Source organism: Tursiops truncatus, chromosome 17 (genome assembly GCF_011762595.2).
Source record: "Tursiops truncatus isolate mTurTru1 chromosome 17, mTurTru1.mat.Y, whole genome shotgun sequence".
Taxonomy (NCBI): Eukaryota; Metazoa; Chordata; class Mammalia; order Artiodactyla; family Delphinidae; genus Tursiops; species Tursiops truncatus.
The window spans coordinates 4,611,983-4,637,754 of NC_047050.1; positions in this window are offsets into that span (position 1 = coordinate 4,611,983).

A 25,772-nucleotide genomic window follows, 5' to 3' on the forward strand; every position below is an offset into this window, starting at 1 on the left:
TCAGACAAGTCCTTAAGCCCTCATCTGCTACCCTCAGGGTCAGATGTGTTTTTGATTTAAGGTTTGTTTTTTGTTTTTGTTTTTATTTAAGAGGTTAATACCATGAATATTTGGTGGCAAACCCTCAGTGAACACTAGAGAAGAAACCATTAATCAAATAAAACATTTCTGCAGGGAAAAATGCCTGAATTCACAGGAAGTGGGATGAATAGAGCCTATAAATAGCTCTGGATCAGGTTTTACCACCAAATGCGTTCTTTAAAAACGTGGTTTGGAGTATTTTGGGCTTTTGTGGCGAAGGGGACGGGCCAGAGGGCTTGGAGGGCAGGCAAGACCTTTCAAGACCTTTCAGCGTCAGTGGTGAGTCCATTTCAAATAGATGACGTGGGGGTTGTGGTTACTCAAAACTCATCTGATGCAGCCATGTTCCAGGATGCAAAGTATTTATGCATCTGTTAGAAACAACAGAGTCATCAACATACTCTCTGATCAGACGCATATCAGCGCGGTCTGAGACTTCACAGTTCAAGTGAGGAGAGGCGTCTGGTGGTTTTAGTCACCCACAGAGCCGCCAGTGAGCTGTGGTTGCTGAAATCAAGAGTGAAGTGGCTGGCAAAGGACCACGAACAAAAAGAGATGCGCTTTCACGAAAGTCAGACCACGCAGGAGCGTTCCATTCAACTCTGAGCGCTAGATGGCGGACTCCCAAATCTAAGTGCCCTGAGAGAGTCTCTCTGATGTGGGCAGGCGGGTACATGTGACAGAACTGGGAACACAGCAGACACGGAAGCCTTCAGACTGTCGGTGGGAGCCAGAGCCCAGATGTTTGGATGGGAGAGAGAAATCATTTTCAAACAATTGCCCTGTTAAAGGATTATCTTTTGAATCCTTCTTTGTAAGACATTTTTTTCCCAAAGTGAATCATCACTCCTAATCTCTTTTTTGTCCATGTACTTAGTTTTAAAGAAGGTTTTCCAATGGGTTAATAGTAGTCATTCAATACAGTGCTTTGTTGAACACAGTCCTGAACACAGTCTCAGATGGCTGGCTTTAAGGGGACAAGTGCAGTGATGACAGTGCAAGTGCAAGAAAACTATTATAAAGAAAAAAGTAGGTACAGAAGGTGAAGAAGATCCTTCTGAGGAGAGACCGCAGGGCTGGTTACAAGAACAGGCACGGAGATAAAGCAAAAAGCCTTCCTAAAGAAGGGACACTCGGGACTGGCTCTGAAGAGGGACCGAGCGCCAGTAGCGGAAGAAGAGGCCGCAGGGAGTTTCAGAGAAAGGCTGCAGCGAAGGGGGAGGTGGGGCCGGGACGGCGGGGGCTTCAAGGACACAGCCCCCCAGACGGGCGGAGCTTGGGCACGAGTCTCAAGCTTGAGAGTGTCTCCGAATCGCCTCCTTATCACAAATCCCTGCCTTCTCATCCCCGCTGAGCTTCTGGTTCTGGGCTGGAGGTCTGGGGAGGGGCCCAAGAACGGCAGCTGATACGCCTGGCCCTGGGCCACCTTCGCTCTGCAGGCGGTGGGGGGGGGGGGTGGTGCAGTCCACGGGGATGAGGCCCCAGGAGGAGAGAAGGCGGAGGCCCAGGTAAGCCATGCTGGCAGCACTATGCATTTGACAGCCTGGGGGCGGTGCCCTCCTGGCCCAGCTCTGCTCACTGAGCTCAGCTCCCAAATAGGTGTAAGGTCAGAACTCACTTCCTGCGGTTGCTACAAGAAGTGAGTGCAGTAACATCTCATGAGTCAGGCAAACAGTGACGTCAGTGTGTTCGTGAAATAAAGACGTGATGAAGTCCAGTCGGCCAGCACTGTGAGGGGTGGATGGACAGGAAAGCCCACGAGGAGGCTGTTACGGCAGGAAAGTGGAGAAAGGCTAAGCTCCCAGACTCCCCAGGGCTGCTCTGGGGGCACTGTGGACGCAGACCACCCCCCTGACCCTTGCCCGGCACCCAGAGATCGGGTTTCTCTAGATTGGGTGGGTTTTTTCTAATTTTTAGCAACCTCTCCCATCTGTGATATTGATTTAAATATTCAAATTATAACCCTGAGAAACTAAACTAGGGAATTAGATTTGGGGGTTGGCAACAGTTATGGGTTGACTTGTGTCATCCCAGAATGGTATGTTGAAGTCGCAACCTCCAGGACCTCGGAATGGGACCTCGTTTGGAAACAGGGTCATTACAGACGTAATCAGTTAAGCTTAGATGGTGTCCCGGGTAGGCCCCTAATACCAGACCATCGTGGGAGGAAACAGAGCACACACAGAGGGAGGGCCACGTGAAGACACCCGGGAACACGGCATCTGCAAGCCAAGGAGAGGCTGCTCAGAGCTTTCCTCATGGCCTCAGGAGGTCCCCCTGGTACCCTGGGAGGAGACAGCATCACCCAGAGCTGCCTGCGTTGGTCACCTGCTGACACCGGAAGCTGTGCCCTGGTCACCTCTGGGGACACTCCTGCCCCGGCCCGGAATCTTCTGGGGCCTCTATCAAAGCCAGTGGTTAGTTTGCCAGGGCTGCTGTAACAAGCACCACACACGGGCAGCTTAAACGACAATCATTCACCTCTCAGAGTTCTGGAGGCTGGGAGTCCAAGATCAAGGTGTCGGCAGGGTGGGCTCCTCCTGAGGCCTCTCTCCTGGGCTGGCAGATGGCCGCCTTCTCCCTGTGTCCTCACTTCGGCTTCCCTCCGTGCACATCTGTGTCCTAATCACCTCTCCTTATAAGGACAACAGTCACATCAGATGAGGACCTACCCTCACAGACTCATTTTAACTTCGCTACCTCTGTAAAGACCCCATCTGCAAACACACTGAGTTACTGAGGGTTAGGACTTCACCATATGAAATTTCGGGGGACACAAACCAGCCGTAACACTCAGTCTTGGGAAACAGAGAACACGAGCTAGAAAGGTGGACAGATGACCCCCAGCTGCACCCAGTGCGGAGGCAGGTTATGAGCCCAGGCTTCCCTGCGACACGTCAGAGCTGGCTCAGCACGCGGGCCCTTCCCGCAGGTGCCAAGGGGCCGAGGACCCCGCACAGCCTGGCCTGGCGGCTGGCACCACCCATCCAACCTAACCCAGGACGCCCACGCCTCTCAGAGCCTTGGCTCCCCCAGTCCTACCCTGCCGTGAGCACGGGGCCACGGAGGCAAGCACGTCCCAGTCCGCAGTGGACTGTGTGCTGGGGTCGGCAGGAAAGGCTGTCACCAGAATCACTGCACAGACAGACCACGCTGTGAGCCAAGTGTACCAAGACGCGGGGTGTGGGGCTTGGCAGGAGAGGGCAGGAGAGGGCGGGAGAGGGCGGGGGAGGGCAGGAGAGGGCAGGAGAGGAACAGCCCAGGTGAGGGAGTGCCCGTTGAGCCCACCCAGGGCCCAACAGCCCCAGAGGGAGGAGCAAACTGGACAGAGTGGGCCCTGCAGCCAAGGTGATAACCTCGGGGCATCTTTGCTTCTCGTGATGGGAAAACGCAAGGAGCACGTGGGTTTCTGTCCACGGTCACATGCACACGCGCACACACAGGTAGTAGTTATCGTGGGAAGCCGTCATCTTCCACTGCATCTTTACTCCAAGGGACATGTTAAGTATGCCAAGCTGTTTTTTCTTTTTTGAAACATGGCTATTTTGGGAGACAGAACACTTTCCTATTATTTTTTGCCACAGTCCTCAGAAACTGTAGTATTTTGTTGTTGATGTCATCATTTAAAATGAGTTCCTTTTCCTAAAGAAGCCAGAACTCGTGGATGGGAAATAGGATGAATTAATCTCCACTATGGGAAACGTATGCCAATAAAATACCAGGTATTCATTCACGTATTCAATCAATGGCTAGTTATCAAGTACCTGCCCTGTGCCGGGCACCATGCTGGGTGCTGGACTCGTTGGAATGTACTTCATTTTGAGGACGCCCGGACCAGAACATCCCCCCACCCCGCTCACCAGAACATCCCCCCACCCCGCTCACCAGAAAGAACATCCCCCCACCCCACTCACCAGAAAGAACATCCCCCCACCCCGCTCACCAGAACATCCCCCCACCCGCTCACCAGAACATCCCCCCACCCCGCTCACCAGAGCATCCCCCACCCCGCTCACCAGAACATCCCCCCACCCCGCTCACCAGAACATCCCCCCACCCCGCTCACCAGAACATCCCCCCACCCCGCGCACCAGAACATCCCCCCACCCCAATCACCAGAACATCCCCCAACCCCAATCACCAGAACATCCCCCCACCCCGCTCACCAGAACATCCCCCCACCCCGCTCACCAGAGCATCCCCCCCACCCCGCCCACCAGAGCATCCCCCCACCCCTCTCACCAGAACGTCCCCCCACCCCGCCCACCAGAACGTCCCCCCACCCCGCTCACCAGAACATCCCCCCTCCCCGCGCACCAAAACATCCCCCAACCCGGCAGTCATTTACGTTGTCACTTACCTCTCTGAAGAGCAGCTCCCCATCTGTCAACAGCTTTGAAAATGTCCCAGCCACACTCCAAAGGGCTGCTCGGGCCTGTAGTAGGAAATAAAGAAAAAGAGCATGAAAAACTTAAAAATCAGAAGAAAACTCTCAACTCCAAAGAATCAAATCAGGGGCTTCCCTGGTGGTGCAGTGGTTAAGAATCCGCCTGCCAATGCAGGGGACTCGGGTTCGAGCCCTGGTCCGGGAAGATCCCACATGCTGCGGAGCAACTGAGCCTGTGCTCTAGAGCCCGGGAGCCACAACTACTGAGCCTGCGTGCCACAACTACTGAAGCCCGCACGCCTAGAGCCCGTGCTCCGCAACAAGAGAAGCCACCGCAATGAGAAGCCCACGCACCGCCACGAAGAGTAGCCCCCGCTCACCACAACTAGAGAAAGCCCACGCGCAGCAACGAAGACCCAACGCAGCCAAAAATAAATAAATAAATAAATTTATATAAAAAAAAAGAATCACATCAGGATAAATATTTTTCTCCTTGTTAGTCAATAGTGTGCCAAAGAAGCCCTTTGAGGAGTGAATTCACACATATACAGATTTCTGGGACAAGAGCTGTGGATGAGAAAATAGGGTCCCCTCTCCAGGAGGACAAAACTGCAGCAGGAAGAAGTGGTAACCCCACAGGCTCCTCACAGGAGAATCAGGGGTGAGGATTCCCCGCCGGACACACGGCCCCGTCGACAACGTGCATGGGGCTTAACATCTGAACGGGAATCCCCATAATGAAACCCCCATGTTTATTACACCGTGTAATGCAAAACAACGGCTGGACGCTCTCCTTTGAGAGGAAAATAATTTTGAAACAAAGAGTGACAGAAAGAGATTTCTTTTCATTCTTTTAATGTACAACCTCCTTTCAAATGTAGGAGTCTAGCTTCTGGTGTTTTCAGGTACCTGTGTTAACTTTTTAATGAACATTTTGGATAGCAGTGTAGTGTAATTAAGCAGAGATCTTAGGGAAAAATATGAATTCTCACTGTTCTGCTCACTTATGAGAGCTCTTGAGAGGTTTAGGTGACGAGTACCACTCAGGATGAGGAGTCCCCTCCTCCCGTCCTTTCTTGAATTAAGTTGAATTAAGTCGGTTGCCTAATTTCTCAGTAAAGCAGTGAGAATTCATGCTGAGAAGGGTGACACCCAGGCTCTGAATCAGACGTCATTGCTACGAAAAGCTTTATTTCTTAATAATCGGCTCATTTTTTTTTAGCTTCTCAACCAATGACCCCTGCCTTATTTGCATAGTCTGGACAATATCTTCCCCTTTCTTTCCCTGGGTTAGCGTCATACAATTTGCCCAATTTTGTAAAATCTAATTATGAATCAAGGGCTTCAAAAATATTGCTGCTCTTATCGGACCTAGCTCAACTTCTAGAATTCTTAAATATGTGAATAATGTGAAAGTGCTTAAAGACCTTATAGGCTCAAGTGTACTCATTTCATCGCTATATATAATTGCAAAATATTGAAACAGATCATTTCAGTAGATAACTTATTCAGTCCCTATGTGTTAAAGGCCTGCTCTGCATCCAGAATTATGCACTGAAGATACTTGCGAGCCAATTCAACGCTAAAGGCAAGGTTAATCAAACGATGGAGGACTTTTAAAGTGATACGTACGTAATAAGATAGAAAAATATCCATGATGTATTGTTAAGTAGAAATAATCAGAATACGAAAGTATTTACAAAGAATGAGTAGAGCCGTTTTTTAAGGAGGAAATGTCAAAAAGTATGCGGGCTTCCCTGGTGGCGCAGTGGTTGAGAGTCCGCCTGCCGGTGCAGGGGACACGGGTTCGTGCCCCGGTCCGGGAGGATCCCACATGCCGCGGAGCGGCTGGGCCCGTGAGCCATGGCCGCTGGGCCTGCGCGTCCGGAGCCTGTGCTCCGCAACGGGAGAGGCCACAACAGTGAGAGGCCCGCGTACCGCAAAAAAAAGTATGCAAAATAATAAAAATGAGAAAAGAAACACTTTAAGGGAACACACGAATAACAAAGATTGAATTGGGCTTTTTCCTTTCTACTTTCATGTATCTTTCAATTTTCATTATTAACATATTACTCCAATAATGGAAAAGAGACATGCTCACAGAATAACAGAGCTAAATCCTATTTGTAGACTGAACAGAATCTATTTAAAAGTTTAAAAGTTGCTTAAAAGAAAAAAACCACACTGATGGGGATATGTCAAAGGGACACAGAAGCCAACTGAAAGATCTCCCAAGGGCCAAAGCTGGAACAATTTCAGTAACAAAATAAATAAAGTAGTACTGGGTTATAAACCACAGGGTAAAATAAATAGTCCTGAGTCTACACTGGTATCAATAAATAATTCCGTGAATAAATGGAGGAGAAGAGACATTTTTCCCATGCAGAAGATTTCCAGACAATGAATGTAGATACTTGGCCTTCAAAGAGGTGAAGCACCACATCCCCCCCTTAAGTGCTCACTATGCAAAGTGACTTGCTTCCAAGGAAACAGTATAGAAAGGGAGGGAAAAGGTACCTTGATGGTGGGGAAACCCGCCAAGCACCCCTTCAGCCGGGTGACCAAGGTCAACATGCACAGGGATTGGTCATATCAACTGCGTGACACCAGGTGATGAAACAGCCCGGCACCTCGGTGGTCTTCCGCCACCAAATCCATAACCCGGCTCGACCACCAGAAAAGCGTCAGACACGTGCAAACCGAGGGGCATCTTAAAATATTCGCAGCCAGTAGCCTCAGAACCGTCAAGGTCATCAAGAGAAACTAGAGGAGACAGGACGGCCACGTGTCCTGCGGTCACCTGCATGGGATCTTGGTACAGAAAAAGGACATTAGGGAAAAACTGAGGAAATCGGGATAAAATCTGGACTTGAGTTAATAGTAAGTTATCAACATCAGTTCATCGGCTGTGACAAGGGTTACCAGATGTTAATACTGAGGAACTGGATGCAAGGTGTACTAGCTTTGACATGTTTCTGTAAATCTAAAACTGTTCTAAAGTTTATTAGCAACAACAACTGAAAGGTAAACAAGTTCCTTGAGTCTTGGTACCCGGAAGCCATAGTCACCAACCTGTCATTTACTCAGAGTTGCGTTATTCAAGAAGTCCAGTTTGTTACAAGTGTAGGTGCTTATTCATAAAGTTAACACTTCATTAAGAACAGAAAGTGAAGGGAGTATTTTTATCTGACTTTTGGAAAACACAAAGTAACACACATATCCCTGACAAATGGGTTTAAAGAGACGCTTGGTCAATTCTAGCCAATTCCTGCAGAAGACAGCGCCACCTAGTGTTCTGTCACATGAATGAACCAGTGGTGGTTCTGGTTACTTCTCTTTTGTCGGCTGTACGTTACCTTAAATCCGAATTCAAAACTGAAAAGATAAATGAAATGGAAGCACATTTCCCCCATCCCTCCCAGAAGTCCTTTTAATACCAAATGACTTGAGTAATCAAACTGCAATAACTTGGTTTCATTTATAACCTCAGCCTAGAATCTTTTTTTATAAGATAAAGGCCTGATTTTCAAAACTTCAGTCCACTAATAATGAGCATGAAAGAGATCATATCAGAAATACAAACTGATGAAAAAGTGTAATAATATAGCTGCTTTTAAAAGTTACAAAATAACTTAAGCTTTATAAGATAGCAGCTCTCAATTCCAAGTGTCAGTTCTAAAAACCATAAAGCTATATGTTAATATTGTGTCATTGAACCCAACACTTACATAAAGTTTCCTTGTTTAATAAGTCCATGCTTATATTAACATCAAATTGTTATTCATAAAGTTATATAAAAATGGGGTCGATTGTGGTCTAAAACGTCTCAAGGGAAAAAACCTCAAAGGGTTAATTAACATATATTGGTTTTAAACCTGAATGTTTTTTCAAAACGTGTCATAGCAAACACAGCTGAGATAATTGGCACCTTTCACCTGCAAATAACCGAAGTAGCAGTTTGCCTAGAATATAAACGACCAAAGTTTATTCCCCACCCTAATTTCCTATGTGCTTCGCATGCAGAATAGATGGAAAAAACTCCACTTCACTTATCAATTTGATTGACACTCTTTGCCCTCTTCTGACCACAAAGGCATGTTAAGATAGGCCCCTGAAGTGATTATTTCTCTCTGTCATACCTTAGATTAAGAGGTATGTCCTTGGGTTAAGAAGTCATCTTCCGTAATGGAAAAGAATCTGAAAAAGAATATGTATATATGACTGAGTCACTTTGTTGTACACCTTGGAACATTGTAAATCAGCTGTACTTCAATTTAAAAAATAAAAAAGAAGTCACCTTCCAGTTAAGATTAGTTTTTGCTTTTGTTTTTCAGATTTCACTACGATTTAGTTAAGAGAGAACTTAAAGGCCCTGTTAACAATTTATCCAGGTTATAATTGATTCTAGCTTTTTCCTTTGTTTTTTCACACAGAAATTTCCCTGAGCTTTGGGGCTTAATCATTTTCCTGACACCAAGCCACTGACTGTCCACCTTAAAGGATGGTACCTGAAGTGTGATGCGACAGCTGGTAATTTACCCCATCGTAATAGCTGATGTCTTTCCCCCTGGGAATATTATAACTAACCAGCTACCAAACAAACAAACAAAACCCAACAGTGAAATGCAAAACACAGAGCAGAGAGGCGTGGGTTATTTTCTCCTGAAGAGAGATTTCAGCCTGCATGGTAATACAGCACAGCACAAGGATTTGGGCAAAACCCTGAGGCTCAGTCGGCCCTGTGATTGCTGGGAACTGCCCCCCTCTTCCCGGGAAGCGTGTGTGCCCCACCGGGCACCGTGGCTCCTGTGCGGGGCCCTCACCTGGGATCCGGCTGCAGAGGCCCAGCCGGAGTCTCCCCATGCCCTGAGCCCACGCCAGGTTCTCTGGGCTGCATCTAGCCCGGTGACACTCAGGAGATGAAACAGAGGCGGTCTCCCCCGGTCCAGAACGCTTTTCCTGGCGAGAGAAATGAACAGAACGCGAAGCTGCCTCACCCAGGGATGAGTCTGGAGCAGAAATCAGGAGTTAGGAACAGAGTCAGAGGCCTGATCCCACAGCTGCTCTGGCCTGGGCTGGGCACCTGCCCACTGGGCTTTAAACAAACAGCGGGGATTTGGCTAAAGAGGAGACCCAGGACCAACAGGTGAGCCGCAACAGGGAGGCGGGCAGAAGGCCCCAGAAGCTCTGGCCCAAGGGGCCAGGTGCTTCCTCCTGCCAACACGCTCTAGGCAGTTATTTGAAGTCCTTCGGACACGTTTTCCTTTCACGACAGGAACGGATCAGAACAACCATCACATTGGGTCCATGGCTGAAGTGGGCCAAGGTCAGCCGGGAGACAAGACCAGCCCCTGTTCCATGAAGGAAAACACCTTTGACACCCAGGCCCTAGAGGAAGAATACAGCCTGGGTCTTACAATGATCTAAGACGGACAGACGTTTATTTTATGGCAGTACAGGTTTTATGATTCTGAAGATTTTGCTGTTTTGTCCTCCAATTCTAGGACGTTACAAAGACAGCACTGGAGCTGCTGTTACCTGTCTAATAAAAGCTGGGAATCCGTGTGCTCCTTTCAGGGTCTGTACCGTGAACGCTCTGCACTGTGTTGCTTTTCACAGATTTAAGGGTCTCCTAGCATGAGAGTCTCGGGACTTTGAGAGGGTGGGAAACAGGCCCCAGACAGGCCGAGGAGAGGCGGCTTTTCCCGGGACAAAGCACCAGGAGGAGGGGCTGCCTCCAAGATCACCTCTAGCAAAAACAGACACAGAATGACCCTGGCCGGGGCTTTAACAGGAGCGGGTTGGAGTCTTCGTGGTGCTGGGAAGGAACAGCCTTTCGCTGCGCTAAGATGTTCTCTCGCAGGATAGTGGGTCCTCAGTTAGGAAGACAGAATGCATCCCTCTGTGTTCTCCTGAGAGAGTGAGGTTTCAACAGATACACCCCTCCCTGCAGCTGCCAACAGCAAAAGGGATGGTGAGTTTAGTTGAATTTTCTGAGAGACGTCCATTCACAATGATTATAAGTTGATTTTAAAATAAATGAAAATTAGAGACAATAAAAACATTTCCCTGTTGATTGAATGAAGGAGGATTTCGGTTTTCATGCAACTCCTCGCCATTTTGCTGTATGGCAACTTCAGGAATTGTTCATTGATTTTGCAGAATTGTATACGTCACTGTAATTAGAGTAGATTTGAACCGTTTTCATGCCTTTCAGTGCCATCTGTAGGTGAGTTGAGGTCACAGAGATTTATAATTGAATCGAGTCTGGAGTACACGTCACCACAGGTGTGAACACAATTCCCCATCAACTTCCCCGGGGAAAGATTCATGACCAAGGGGTTATTTTATTAAATTTTCAAGTAAAAAAAAAAAAAAATCCCTCAGGAATCTCTTCAAAGTTGCAGTAAAATTTTGCAATGCTTTAAATTCGCTCTAATAAGTTTCATGCCAATCCTGAGTCCCTGGGATTGATAAAAACACATAAAGATATATTGTGCTGTGTTCTGGAACCTTCTGGAGAACGGAAGGGACGTTCTCCAGGAAGCAGGGTGGGGAGAGAGGGCAGAGAGGGTCCTGAGGGCTGGTTTAAATATTCCCGCCAGCTTGGCATCCCGTAGCTTCTGCCCCAAGGAGCTTTCTGGTTATGACCAACTCTCCAGATTTGGGGCGGACGGTTTGCCCTGGGGCTGCACGTCTCAGATGGGTGCAAGGAAAGCCTTCGATTTGCCACGTGTCCAGCTTTTTCTTGTCATAGGAGGGGAATAACGACTTCTGAACTCTTTACCTGTCAGAGCAGAAATCACATCAGCATTCTGGATCACCTTGGCAAACACAGCTCTTAACTAAGGCCGCAGCTAGGAAATTAGAAAGAGAGAAAGAGGAAAATCTACTCTTCTGGTTGCAATTGATTTTCATAAGGCCCATCTGAAGAAACATTTGAGAACCAGATGAAGAATATCTTTGAAGTGGATTTGGAATTAAGCAAAGCAGAAAGGAATCTCCTAACAGTAGGGTGACCTTATAATTTAGCATCCAAACTCGGACATTTTTGAGAGTAAAAGGGAGCGGTTTCATTAATTACATGGGGAAAATTCGTGCATCTCCTTGGATTTTAAGTGCTATGTACATTTATTTAAAGATGAAAAATAAGTTGGCATCTGTTATTTGCTAGAGCTGCTTTCTAACAAAAAAAAACTTGTTTTATTGAGTGTTACTAGATTCTTCACTGTAGCCACTTTCAAATAAAAATCCTGACACTTCTCCAAGCTTGTCAATGCCAGTATTCTCAGATCTTTAGTCAGGATTAAAACAATAGAGTCCTCTTATAATCATGGAGTATAACACAATTCCTACTAATGGTGCTGTATAGTCATGGGAGGAAGTTAGCATCCATCCATTCAGGATTAGGGGAAAACTATTTCTCTTTAACATAATCATAGAATTCTAGAATTCAAAGCTGAGATCTCACTTAGTCTCAACCTTTATATACCAGGCATCTGAGTCCCAGAGAGGTCAAATCACTTGCTCAAGGACAAACAAGAAGGAAGAGCAGAACTGGAACCCACGTCTCCTGATACTAAGTCCTGTGCACTTGTCAGCTCCACGGTGTGTGCATGTCTGCACATATGTAGTCACGGCGTGCCCACTGCTGTGAGACTCTCATCACAGACTCTGGCTTTCACGCTGCCTGGAATGTAATGACCAGAATCTTCCTTTTTTGGACATCTTCCATTGCATTTGTGGATTTCTTGGTCTATCACTTGGTAATATTAATTACAGTAAAAAGACTCTGTATAAGATCTACCCTTGTAACTGATTTTAAAGTGTCTGATGCAGTATTATCTATCGGCACAATGTTGATCTCTAGAATGCATTCATCTTGCATAACTGACATTTTATACGTTGCACTAGCAACTTCCATTTCCCACTCCCCACATCCACAAATAGTCACAATTCTATTCTTTGCTCCCCTGCGTTTGACTGTTTTGTTTTTATTTTTATTCTGATTTTACTTCATGCCAATACTGTGGAATTTAAATATTTTATGTCCTGTCTCTGACGTGATTATCTAGTTTTGTTCCTTGTTTCCTGTGTTTAATTTTTTGCAACTTGTTCCTGTTTTGAAGGCCTTGAAGGCATTGGGGCTTGGGGAAAATCGTTTCTAGTATAGACTCTGATATTGTGAGGGAAGCTTTTCACATCCAGACAGGGATGTAGCTGTGGTTGAGGCTATCCAGTACCCCTAGAAATGGTCAAGCCCTACCGTTTCTACTGCTTGGAGAACGAGGTGAACCTGGGTCTCCTAGGCCACTGGGGATGCTAGCGGGATGTGCACTGGAGATGAACAGGACTTCCTGTCCCTTCTATTCCAACTGGAACTCATTTGAATGAAAAAAATGTCTGTGTGCCAGGCACTGCGTGAATTGCTGCCATGGATCAGATGGAGTAAAACAGATGCCCGGAGAAAGCAGTCAGCTGCAGTCCACTGGCGGTAGGAGAGGTGGGAGACACCCAAGTTAACTCAGGACCAGACTGAATGTGCCATTTACCCAAGAGTGCTATCAGGGGTTCAGTGAGAGAGCGTCTCAGTTCTGACGCATCAGTTATCAGGTTGTCATACAATTCACCTGTTGAAGTGTCTCTCTCCCTTCCAGACACAAGCTCGTCAAGGCCATGTCTGTGCATCCTTGCCTGGCACAGAAACAAGTGCTTCATAAGTGCTTGTGGCTGGAGGGGCGAGGTGCAAGCAGTGCTATGGGGATTCAGAGGTGGGTGAGAACAGGGCGACGTTGGGCAATCAGGGAGGGCTCCACAGAGAAGGTGTTCTTTGAGACAAACCTCGAAGAAGTGATAGGATCATAACAGACTCAGATGGGAAAGAGAGTAAGTATAGGATACAGGAGCAGGGAAGGTCACTTGACCAGAGCTGATGGCTGGAGAGGAGGGCCGGAACCAGATTTTTATTGAGATACGATTAACATAGAAATTTATATTAGTTTCAGATATAAAACATCATGATTCGATGTTTATATCTATTGTGAAATGATCACCACAGTAAGTCTAGTTAACATCCATCACCTCACAGTTACCAATATTTTTTCTTGTGATGAGAACTTTAAGATCTTCTCTCTTTGCAACTTCTAAATATAAAATATAGTATATGAACTATAGTTGCCATGCTATCCATTACATCTCCCTGACTTACTTATTTCATGACTGCAAGTTTGTACCTTTTGTTTCCCTTCATCTATTTTGTCCACTCCAACCCCACCCCCACCTTCTGGCAGCTACCAATCTGTTCTCTGTATCTATAAATTCAGTTTTTGTTTTTGTTTGTAGATTCTACATACAAGTGAGATCAGCGTTTTTGTTTCTCTGTCTGACTTATTTCACTTAGTGTAATGCCCTCAAGGTCCATCCATGTTGTTGCAAATGGCAGGATTCCCTTCTTTTTCTTTGACTGAATAATTTCCATTGTGCCTGTGTGTGTGTGTGTGTGTGTGTGTGTGTGTGTGTGTGTGTGTGTGTGTGTGTGTGTGTGTGTGTGTATAATACTATCAATATACTGTGTGTGTGTATATATATAATGTATAATATATATAATGTCTTCTTTATCCACACATCCACTGATGGACACTTAGGTTGCTTCTATATCTTGGCTAGTGTAAACAGTGCTGCAATGAACATAGGGGTGCAGACATCTTTTCAAGTTAGTGTTTTTTTTTCCTTTGAATAAACACCCAGAAGTGAAATTGCTGGATCTACAGTAGTTCCATTTTTAATTTTTTGAGGAATCTCCATGCTGTTTCCCGTAGCGGCTGCACCAATTTACATCCCCACCAACAGTGCACAAGGGTGGCCTTCTCTCCACACCCTCACCCACACTTGCTGTCTTTTGGTTTTTTGATGATGGCCATCCTAACAGGTGTGAGGTGGTATCTCACTGTGGTTTTGAATCACATTTCCCAGATGATTAGTGATATTGAGCAACCTTTCATATGCCTGTTAACCATTTATATGTTTTCATTGGGGAAAAAATGCCTACTCAAGTTGCTTATTTTCAAATTGGGTTATCAGGGTTTTTTTCTATTGGTGATATTCTTGATATTATTCTCCACTCCCTTGTCATGTCTTCCACCACTGTCATGACCTGACAAACCCCAATCCTGAATCAACATAACCATTTGCATTCCCGTTTTTAAATCTTGATCACCAAGGGCACCTAGAGAAAAAGTAATAAAATGGCTCAGATTGGTGCCATTATAAAGTCAAGGTCCTGCTACCCCAGTAATCCTTTGTTTTCTGGTCAGCTCTCTCTCTCCTAGTCTCCCTCAAGCTTTTTCACTTTCTCTTCCCTTCCAGTCTTGGATCCCACCAGTTCCCTCCTTACTCATGTGTTCATGATTCTTTCTCCAAGTCACAGAGACACTAGGAATTAACGTTTGAGAAATTACTGAACTTCAGGACTAAACAACTGAACTTACCTGCCAATAGACCATGTCCTTACCTCTTTCCTTCTACTTACAATAGAAAAGGGGTAAGGTGTCCCCCCTCTTCTTCGAATCCCTCTGTCTCTGAATTCCCTCCCACCCACCTTCTCAGGACCATCATTCCATTATCTCCTCCTCCCATGATGATGTCACCCATCATCTCCTCCCCCATGATGTCACCATCTCCTCCTCCCACGATGATGTCATCCATCACCTCCTCCTCCCATGATGTCATCTATCATCTCCTCCTCCCGTGATGATGTCATCCATCATCTCCTCCTCCCACGATGTCATCCAGCATCTCTCATCCCATGTGTTCAGGTCTTGCCTCTCTACTGCCTCCTTCCCAGCAGCCTTTAAACATACCTTAAGTTCTTCTGAAAACACACAACAGTCCACTCTCAACCACCACTGCTGTCCTCTTGCTCTTTCTGTTTTATCTCCTTTAGAGCCAAACTTTCCAGATTTGTCTGTGCTCACTGTCTCCGTTCTCTCACACTCCTCTCCCTCTTCAACCTTCTATAATCTACCTCACATCCCCATACGTCTGTGAAGCTATCGTTTATATATTTTTGCTAAATCTAATGGACTCATCTTATTTGGTTTGTGTCTTATTTGGTCTAGTTGACACCTCCCTCATTCCTGAAATAATTTTTTTTGGCTTCCCTCATTATGGTCCTTTAGTTTTCCTGACCATGCTTATGGGTTCCCCTCCTCTCAGGACTTGTCTTCTCCAGGGCTCCCTCCAGCCCATCTTGTCTCACTTGACTCGTGCTCCCTGGACCATCTCATCTATCTCTATAGTTGCAACTACCGTCTTCGTGCTGAAGTTCCCACGTCTGCCTCTCCATCTCAGACCCCTCTCCTAATCTTTAGATCCCAGCTATCTACCAAGTATCTGCACATGGATGTCACATGGCCACTTCAGCATGTCAGATCCAGCCCTGCAAACCTCCTTCAGTGTTCTCTGTAAGCACTCTGTCAGCTATTCAATGCTCAGGACACTGCTTCACTCTTGATTTACCCTTCCTCCTAGGCAACCTGTTCACAACTACAGGAGAGTCTTCCTTCCGAAAATTCTCATAGTAATAGAACTTTCTCCAGTCCCAGTCCCTCTACTTTAGTTCAAGCTGCATTCATGCCTTGGCTGGACACCTGAAATGGTCTGCCAGCCTTCAGGCTTCTCTCTCCCTCTCATTCTTAACAGTGTATTTCATCACCTTACGCCTCTGACCAAACCCTCCAACGTTCTACCCTTTGCTGGAAAATGAACTCTACATCCCTTAGCACAGAGTAAAGCCCCTGCGTGACCTGACTTTTCTTCCCTCGCCAGCCTTACCTCTCTCCTCACATGAACCCCAGACTAGATATTTCATCCACACCTAACTTCTCTCGGTCCCTTCACCACGCCGTGTGCTCTTTCTCAGCTGTGAGCTGGTCCTTCTGCCTGAAACATTCCTTCACCTATTTTCTTCCTCCTCCTTGGCACTTCCCCCACTCCCCTACCTGCTGCCCCTATCTACAATCTAATTTATTCTGACGTTTATTTCACATGCGAACAGGCTCCTGGCAAACTCTAAAATCTGATTAGGTGAACCATCTAGCTTTGAGCCGTGCAGGTCATAAAACAAACACTTACTGAACTGAAACCACGATTTTATCACAGCCACACTGAAATTTACAGAAACGCATAGGATTTACCAAGCATCGCCGTCGGCACAGAGCTCAGCCCTCTTCCTCGTGGGGAACCAAAGTCTTAACATACTCTTAAAGAAGCAAGTCTGCATTAAAAGAAACAGACCAACTTCCAAAAACCTGCAGGGAGATTACTCGAGGAATAAAACTTCAAAGTTTGCATTTAAAAATCACAACCCTTTTGAAGTTTTATAAGTTTTCATTATAGGACATAAAATTATTTTTCTATAGATACAATGAGATCTATGGTTACAACAAGGCATTACCTTTAAAAAACCAGTAATATGACGATTGCTATGAGCATTTCCTTAAGAAGGTTCACAGTCAGCTCCAGTTGGGGTCATGTTACGGAATTGTTTACCTCCTAATCTGCTCCGTTCCTATTATATCCTGTAATATCACTTTGGATATTAATAAATCTTTACTTAGTGCATCAGTGCCTTGTTACCCTTTTGGCGGTTAACTTTTCTATCAGATTTCCAGCTGTCCTTAACAGATCCTGCAAAAAATAATCGAAAAGAGAAAGCGGAGACATGGATGATTTGTTCTAGAGCAGGATCGAATGACACATCCATTGGTGAATGGGGGCCATTCCCCTCACACTCTGGGCTTTGCACTTATAACACTTATCACTATAGAGACTGCATTTATTGCGGCAAATGTTAACATACATTTCATGGAGAAACAAGTACAGATAATCCATAAATATATGAAAATCTTTAAGAGAATAAATAAATAGCAAAAGTAAAAGACACAGCCTTCACTTATCATTCAGGAAAATGTTCAAAAGATAATCATAGGGGCTTCCCTGGTGGCGCAGCGGTTAAGAATCAGCCTGCCAATGCAGGGGACGTGGGTTCAAGCCCTTGTCTGGGAAGATCCCACATGTCACGGAGCAACTAAGCCCGTGCGCCACAACTACTGAGCCCTCGAGCCACAGCTACTGAAGCCCGCGTGCCTAGAGCCCATGCTCCGCAACAAGAGAAGCCACCGCAATGAGAAGCCCACACACAGCAACAAAGACCCAACTCAGCCAAAAATAAATAATTTTATTTTTTTAAAAAAAAGATAATCATAATATCCTGCACTGGAAGGGAATGAGCAAAAAGGCACAGCTATATGTTATGCAAAATTATATGTACAAAGATATGCAGGGCAGCATTGCTTATGACCCAGAATAACTGGAATAAGAAATCTAAATATCTATCAGTGGGGTGCCAGATAAATAAATCGTGGTATAGCCATACAATGGAATCTTACGTGGTTATTTTTAAAATATTAGAATAGTTCTATAAGCAAAAATAGAATGATGTCTATGATATGTAAGTGAAGGAAAGCCAGGGGCAGGGCCTGGCATAGAGAGCACTGTAGCTTGAGTGTGATGTACATACTTGGGTGCCTCAGGGGCTCATTCTATAGAGGCAACCGTGGCAATTTATTCTATCGGTTTGTTTATACCAGATGCTCATCTCAGACTGAGCCTGTCCAGAAGACTAATTACCTCACTTCATCACTTCTTTTTCTTAGGAGTAAGAGGGGTAACATCTCAGCCCATCTCATTCCTTCTGAGAATCTGATGAAACTGTTGGATCTTCTTTCCAGAAAGGTCAGGCATAAGCACATGCAAAATTCTGTCTATAATTTCAAACTGAATTCACTGGAGTCCATCCACAGATGTCTAGAGATCCAAAGCTCCTAAGCAAAGAGCTCTCTGTCAAATAAGAGCTCATAGTACAGTATCATGCAGAATGCCAGGAAAGCCTTATAACCAGACCTAGATGGGCGGGCACACTCTCTGGTTCAGTGGGTGCATAGCACCTCATATACGCTCTCAAAGCCTTGGAAGGGCAGGTGATACAATCATATGGGTACAAGACCGACCAGAGACCTAGATGGGTTCCAGTCCATTCCTACTCACCTACTGGTACCTTCCATCTGAGAGCTAGGGTAATTAAACTTTGGCTTTATTCTTTCCAAAGAGTAGCTTTTCCAGTAGGCATTGTGCCACTGGAAAGACAGCCTTGAGGAGCTTTCCTGAAAGAAGAGAAGAACAGCTAGAGCAGCATCTCTTTAAGTGAATTCAAGAGCCCCTCGTGGCGCAGTGGCCCTTGAGGACAGATGGTCTCCTAGCACCTGAGGTAGAGTGGTCCGCCTAAACAATTGATATATTCTATTTAATAAAGCAGGGGAAAGTATAGCACATTTTAGAAGAATCCCACCAAGAATGAATAAAAGAAAAGCTCTGGAAATTAAAGGATTAAACTTTATCTGTAAAATTATTTTTCTGAATGCAACATTCTCTAATTGAGGTATTTCTGAAACACAGAAATTATAAAGGATGAAAGGGGACTTCCCTGGTGGTCCAGTGGGTAAGACTCCGTGCTCCCACTGCAGGGGTCCTGGGTTCGATCTCTGGTCAAGGAACTACATGCCGCACGCATGCCGCAACTAAATGATCCCACATGCTGCAACAAAGATCCTGTGTGCCGCAACTAAGACCCGGCGCAGTCAAATTAATAAGTAAATAAGAAATTATAAGACGAAAGTGTGCGATTCTTCGTGGCAGCTGTAACTGCCCCAGGTAAGCAAGTGCTTGCATCTTGTTTCTGCCAGAAGACACCAGTCTCTCCTCAGATTTGGTTAGTTGGTTGCCTTAAGACTTCAGCTCCCTGATGAATTTGAGAAAAGTCATGAACTTGAGGTTTAGCTTTACTTATTGCTGTAAGGGCGGGAGTGACTCTTTCTAGTCCTGTACCTCCCAAGCAGAAACTGGAAGTCTCTATTAGAGAAGTTGAAACAGAAAATTGCCATGATCTGTTTTAAATATTTAAAAAATAACTAACACTCATGAAAAAAACAATGAACCTGGGGGTGGGGACGAGAGTGAAAGCAGGGAGACAGAGCAGCAAGGAGGCCACTGCAATAGCCAAGGTAAAAGTGATGCTAGACCACGTGGTCCAGCAACGCCACCTCTGGATACTTATCCCAGAGAATTGAAAGCAGGGTCTTGGGAGATATTTGCACACCCATGTTCACAGCAGTATATTCACAATAGCTAAGAGGTGGAAACAACCTAAATGCTCACTAATCGATGAACAGATAAAGATGTGGTATAGGTACAATGCAGTATTATTCAACCTTAAATAGCAAGAAAATTCTGTCACATGCTACAACATGGATGAACCTGGAGGGTAAGTGAAATAATCCAGTCACAAAAGGACAAATACTGTCTGATTTCCCTTATGTGAGGCAACTAACATAGTCAGACCCTGAGAAACAGAGTGGTGGCCTTGGGACTGAGGAAGGGGTGTGGGAAAGGAAGCTGTTGTTTAATGGGTATCGTGTTTCAGTTTTGCGAGATGAAGAAGTTCTGGAGATCTGCCTCATTGCAATGTGAATATATTTAACATCCTGAACCACAGACTTAAAAACAGTTAAGATGCTAAATTTTGTTACAGGTGTAAAAAACAACAAAGTGACGGTGGCATGCACTAGTAGTTACAGGGGTCACAGGAGGACTCCCTGTGGGAACACGCAGTTTGCCATCTGTGATGGTAATTTTATGTGTCAACTTGACTAGGCCATGAGGTGCCCAGGTGCTTGGCCAAACATTATTCTGGGGGTCTCTGTGAAGTTGTTTTTGGATGAGGTTAATAGTTAAATCTGTAGACAGTAAAGCAGACTGCACTCCCTAACGTGGGTGGGCTTCATCCAGGCAGCTGAAGGCCTGCGTAGAACACAAAGGCTGACCCTCCTGGCAGCAGGACTCTTAGCCTGCCTGACCGCCTCTGGGCTGCGACATGGATTTTTCCTGCCTTCAGACGTGAACAGAAACATTGGCTCTTCCTGGGTCTCCAGCCTGTTGGTCTTCAGAAACCTCTACCGTTGCCTCCCCTGTTCTCAGGCCTTTGGGCTCAGACTGGAGCTACACCATCAGCCCCCCTGGTCTCATGCTCCCCAACTCACCCTGCACACCTTGGGACACGGCAACCTCCACATCACACGAGACAATTTATCATGCATTTCATACATTTCAATAAATTTCATATTATATGTATATATATATAATTGGTTCTATTTCTCTGGAGAACCCTGAATACATCACTACAGAATATAAACCCAAATTTCATAATAACCTATAACTACTTTAAATGTTTTATACAATTTACGCATTTCATTTTTCAGTTTGGGCAAAAGAGATTGAATATCATTTTGGGGTACACACATCAAATGTTTAAGACCGAGTGAATCATCAGTCAAATATGACCACTTTTTAACCCTTCAAAATATTCCTGACATAAACGGAAAGGTATTTAAAATCTGTGATTCTGCTTGGAATGCCTTCATGAACTGAGTTCGAAGTTGTCTGCTACAATTCACGTTTAGACAAATACCAATTTCTCTAGACTATTTAAGGCTCTTCCTTCTATTCTTTCCCCTTTATCCCTCTCCCTGAGCAACTCAGCCATGGGTGCGACCCTCCACCCAGGGAGCAGGAGCAGTGGCCTGCTGCAGCATGTCGTGCCCGCGCGGGAAGGTCTCAGTGCAGGAGGGGGGCACACTTGCAGGAAGCAGTCCTGAGTGGTGCTGCAGCCTGAGCAGGGTAAGGCAGGCGTCCAAACTACAACGCCTGTAGCCTGCACAAGTGCCAAGGTCATGAAGGTCAAAGGGAGACTGAGGAACAGGTCTGGGCTAAATGATACTAAAGAGGCCTTTAACTCTGCGAGATGCCTGATTCTGGTCTGGATACCGTGCTCTAAAGAGCAAAATTAGGACACCTGGCACAACCTGAATGAGACGTGAGGATGAGATCAAGGTGAGCGCCCTAATTTTGGTGGCTGTATTACGGTTGTGTGTGGGGGAAATACACACCCAAGTATTTGGATGATGATGTCATGTTGATAATTGTCACCCAAATGGCTGATGAAATGTTCTCTGTACTGTTCTTGCAGCTTTTATACAAGTTTGAGACTGTTTCAAAGGAAAAATAAAAACATCTTTAAGGACCATGCGTCTGTCAACATCATTTTCTGACATCATGGCAACAACTGACTGAATTGGGATCAGTGAGGCTTCCTAATTTTAGTGTAGCTGGTTTATTTCTCCTTCCTGTTTTAAAAGACAATTTACTTCTTGCTCTCGTGGGTTTTCCCTCATTTTCTTTAAAGGAAAGTTTTATGGGATTTGTCCTTGAAAAAGACTCCTGCTCAGTGTTGATGCCTTTAGAAATGAAGACACGTGAGACTTGATGATGCACAATATGCGCAATCATAAGTGAATAATATGATTAGAAACACCTGACAAGCGCTTACAGGACAACAATGTCCACGGTTCTTTTTCTGTTTAATACAGCTTTGTTAGAACTTTTGCTGAATATTTTATTACGGTCTTTTTGTTGGGCTTTAAATAGGTAGTGTTCTTGCTTTCCCCCAGCTCTGACTGAAGTACTGTGAGAATGCAATGATTACCAAAAATAGAAGCAAACAGATGTTTGGAATCGTGTCACCGAGTTGCCTTTGCTGTGTCTCTTCCCTCTCTTCGCTGGCTGTACGATAAATTCATTTTAATTGCTACTGCGATGCCTGTGTGGCCTGTCAGGGACACACTTAGTCCTTCAAACTTATACATTTACTTCCTATTAACCACCTACTTAAATGCAAAAGCAGTCACCACGGAACCTAGTTGATTTTTCATCAGGAAAAAAAATTTCTTAAACCTCCTTGTATTCAGGGAACTGTTCCAGATGTGGAGACAAGAAATTAAAGGGGCCTATTTTCAGATCCATTTCATTTCTTGAAATTCAAAGCTATTCATTTTCAAACACTTAAACAGCTCTTACTCTGTGCCAACCACTGTCCTACGTATATTAATATTATTAACTCATGTCATTTTCAAACAATTCCATGAGGCATTTTCTACTACTGTTATTTTATTGATGAGAAAAGTTAAGATACAGAAGTATAAATAACTCACAGCCTCAGCTAGAGAAGAGCAGAGGCAATTTTTGAGGACAGCCTTGCTTAGGAGCCTCTACCCCACACCACGTTACTCCACCTCTCTTGCTAACGAGGTGTGTCCTGGATGAGGAAGAATCTGTAAGTCGAGTGACGCCTGGGAAAAGATAAAGTATCAAGTGTGACCAACTGTTGCTCTTCACTTAAGGGGTGTCTGTTGTGAGGGTCCCCAGTATAGCAGTTGACTCCCTATAGGTGGACCCTACTGGGAATTCCAGTCCATGGAAATCCTTCTAATGGTGAAGAAAGGCATATCAGAGAACCAGGTCCATCTACATATTAGGGAAAATCCAGACCAGTACCAGAAAGAAAAGCTTAATTATAATTCTTAATTACGAATAAAAGAAAACAAAGATCCCCATAGTTTCAAAAGGAAAAGCCAAAGTAAATAGATAACTGACCCCAAGAAATACGAGATGCTTCTAAGACAAGTGCAGGCTGCCTTGGCTTTGCAAGGTTCTGGCAAGCACGAGCTTTGCTTGTCACCGTTGAGGGAGACACCACCCGTCCCCACGAACACAGTTCCTGTTAACAGCTACTACAGTATATCATTTGTGAATAACTGCACAGAGGATAAACTCTGTGGCTAGCTCTTCAGTCCACAATTCACCGAGTAAATAACACACACACATAGAATGTCATTTCTTTCAAAGTCTAGTGATTGGTCACCAAGCATGTGTTATTCAATCTTCACAGGGGCAGCAAAGACAACAAAGCATGTAGCTGTGTTGCTGCTGTGTCTCCCAGCAATAAACCCACATGACATTTTACAAAAATGGAGAGCTAGAACAGGAAACTGGCCAACGAAGACAAAAGCACAGCAAAGGAACAAAGTGTGAGAACGATGGAAGTGAAGTTTGAATCAAATGTAAATGGGGTTATGGAACAAACAGTGGACCATGGGCGTGTTGACAGTGCAACACTGAGAGGCTCAGAGATGCAGCCAAAGGGACTTAGTGAAGACAGACTTACTGAGATGAATAAGGAAAGCTGTTGTGATGAGAAGGACGATGATGTTCCAGAGGAGGGATACCATTAAAAAGCACACATTAAAAAGAATCCAGAAATATTTCATGACCAAAGTTAGAAATATGACAACTCACCAAGGCATAGAAAAAAATGCTTGTAAGTTATGTGATGAGAAGACAAACACTGTTCAAATTACTATTGATTAAGTTTGGGTTTTTGTTTTTTGCTTTTTTAACAAAGACACAGAATACTTTAATTCTCAATATTACTAATATTTCAGATGATAGTATATTAAATATAAGTTCTACTATTTTACATTTTCCTTTACAGTTATAACTGAAAGCAAAAGACTTAATATTTTGTAAAATTTTATAGGCACAGAACAATCATATTTTTTTCCTATTGATTATTTAGGACCATTTTGCATGTTTTCAGCTTGCGTGTTTATTTTCTCTGGTCCCATGCAAAATGAGGCCTGTGTGTATTTAAATGATTTCTTAGATGGAAGGGGAACCACTAGATTGAAAGAAATTTGAGAAACACATCAATCAGTTAGATCCCTATTCAAATAAATACGCAATAAAACCATTCAAGGAAATTTGACTACTACTGGATATTTAAGGATATTGAGATTACTGCTATTTTTAGTGGTAACAATGATATTTGATTATATTTCAGCAAGAGTCCTTAGGGTGACGTCAGCGAGACAGAGGAATAGAAGCTCCAGACCCTCATTCCCAATCAGAGACAACGACCTAGCAGGGATACACAGACCAGTGTCCTTGTGAGAACTCCAGAATCCAGGGAAGAGGCTGCAGCACCAGGTGAGCACGAAGCCAAGAAGAGCCACACAGGATGTAAGAACATTCCTCGCATTTCGCCTGCCCTAGTCCCTCCCACTCCCCCAGTGAGGACAGAAGACCAGAAAACTCCCAGCTTCTCTCCTGGGAGGGAAAAAAAAGAGTGACACATGAGTCCAAAGTTTTGGCTTTTTGAGGGGCTGCCTAAGAGACTAGTTTCTGTCTCTCTGACTCAGGACACTGATGGGAGGGATGCCAGGTTGGGGGGCCCTTGAGAACAGTCATGTTCTGTCCAAGTTATACCGTGGGGAATGCAGTACCACAGACAGACACCAGAGGGAGTAAGAGACTGCAGGCTTCTGAGAAGAAAACAGTGGCAAGTCTAACTAGGAAATCATACACACAAGCCCAGAAAAGATGCATCCCCAGAAAAGGGTTGAAAGGTCCCCCAAATCTCTAGCTGAGATGACTTCCCCCATACAAGGCCAGTCCAGAGACTGGGAGAGGTGGCTGTTTTTCCAAATGCCCAATTCCCAATAAAAGATTACATGGCATACAAAGAAAAGGGAAACACAGCCCAACCACCTGATCGGAATAAGTCTCCAGGAGCCAACCCCAGAGAAGGAGAGATCCATGAACTACCAAGTAATTCAAAATAGTAACGGGTGGTCGATGAGCTAAAAGGCAGCACAGATAGGGCTTCCCTGGCGGCGCAGTGGTTGAGAGTCCGCCTGCCGATGCGGGGGACACGGGTTCGTGCCGCGGTTCAGGAGGATCCCACATGCGGCGGAGCGGCTGGGCCCGTGAGCCATGGCCGCTGAGCCTGCGCGTCCGGAGCCTGTGCTCCGCAGCAGGAGAGGCCACAACAGTGAGGGCCCGTGTACTGCAAAAAAAAAAAAAAAAAAAAAACAAAAATAAAAACCAGAAAATAAGTGCTGATGACGATGTGGAGATACTGGAACCCTTCGTGGGAATGTAAAATGGTACAGCCACTAAGGAAAACATTAAGGTTTCTCAAAAAATAAAAAAATACATTATACCTTATGATCCAGCAATCCCACTCCTGGGTATATATCCAAGACCTGAAATGATCTTGAAGAGATATTAGTACTCCTGTGTTCACTGCAGCATTATTCACAAGTCAAGAGGTGGAAGCAAGCCAAATGTCCATCGAGGGATAAATGGATAAAGAAATGTGGTGTATGTATGTGTATATATATATATGTGTGCAATGGAATTATTAGCCTTAAAAAAAGAAAAAAATCTCATGGCACAGGGATGAACCTAAAGGACATTTTGCAGGATTCCACTTACATGAAGTCGGAAACACAAA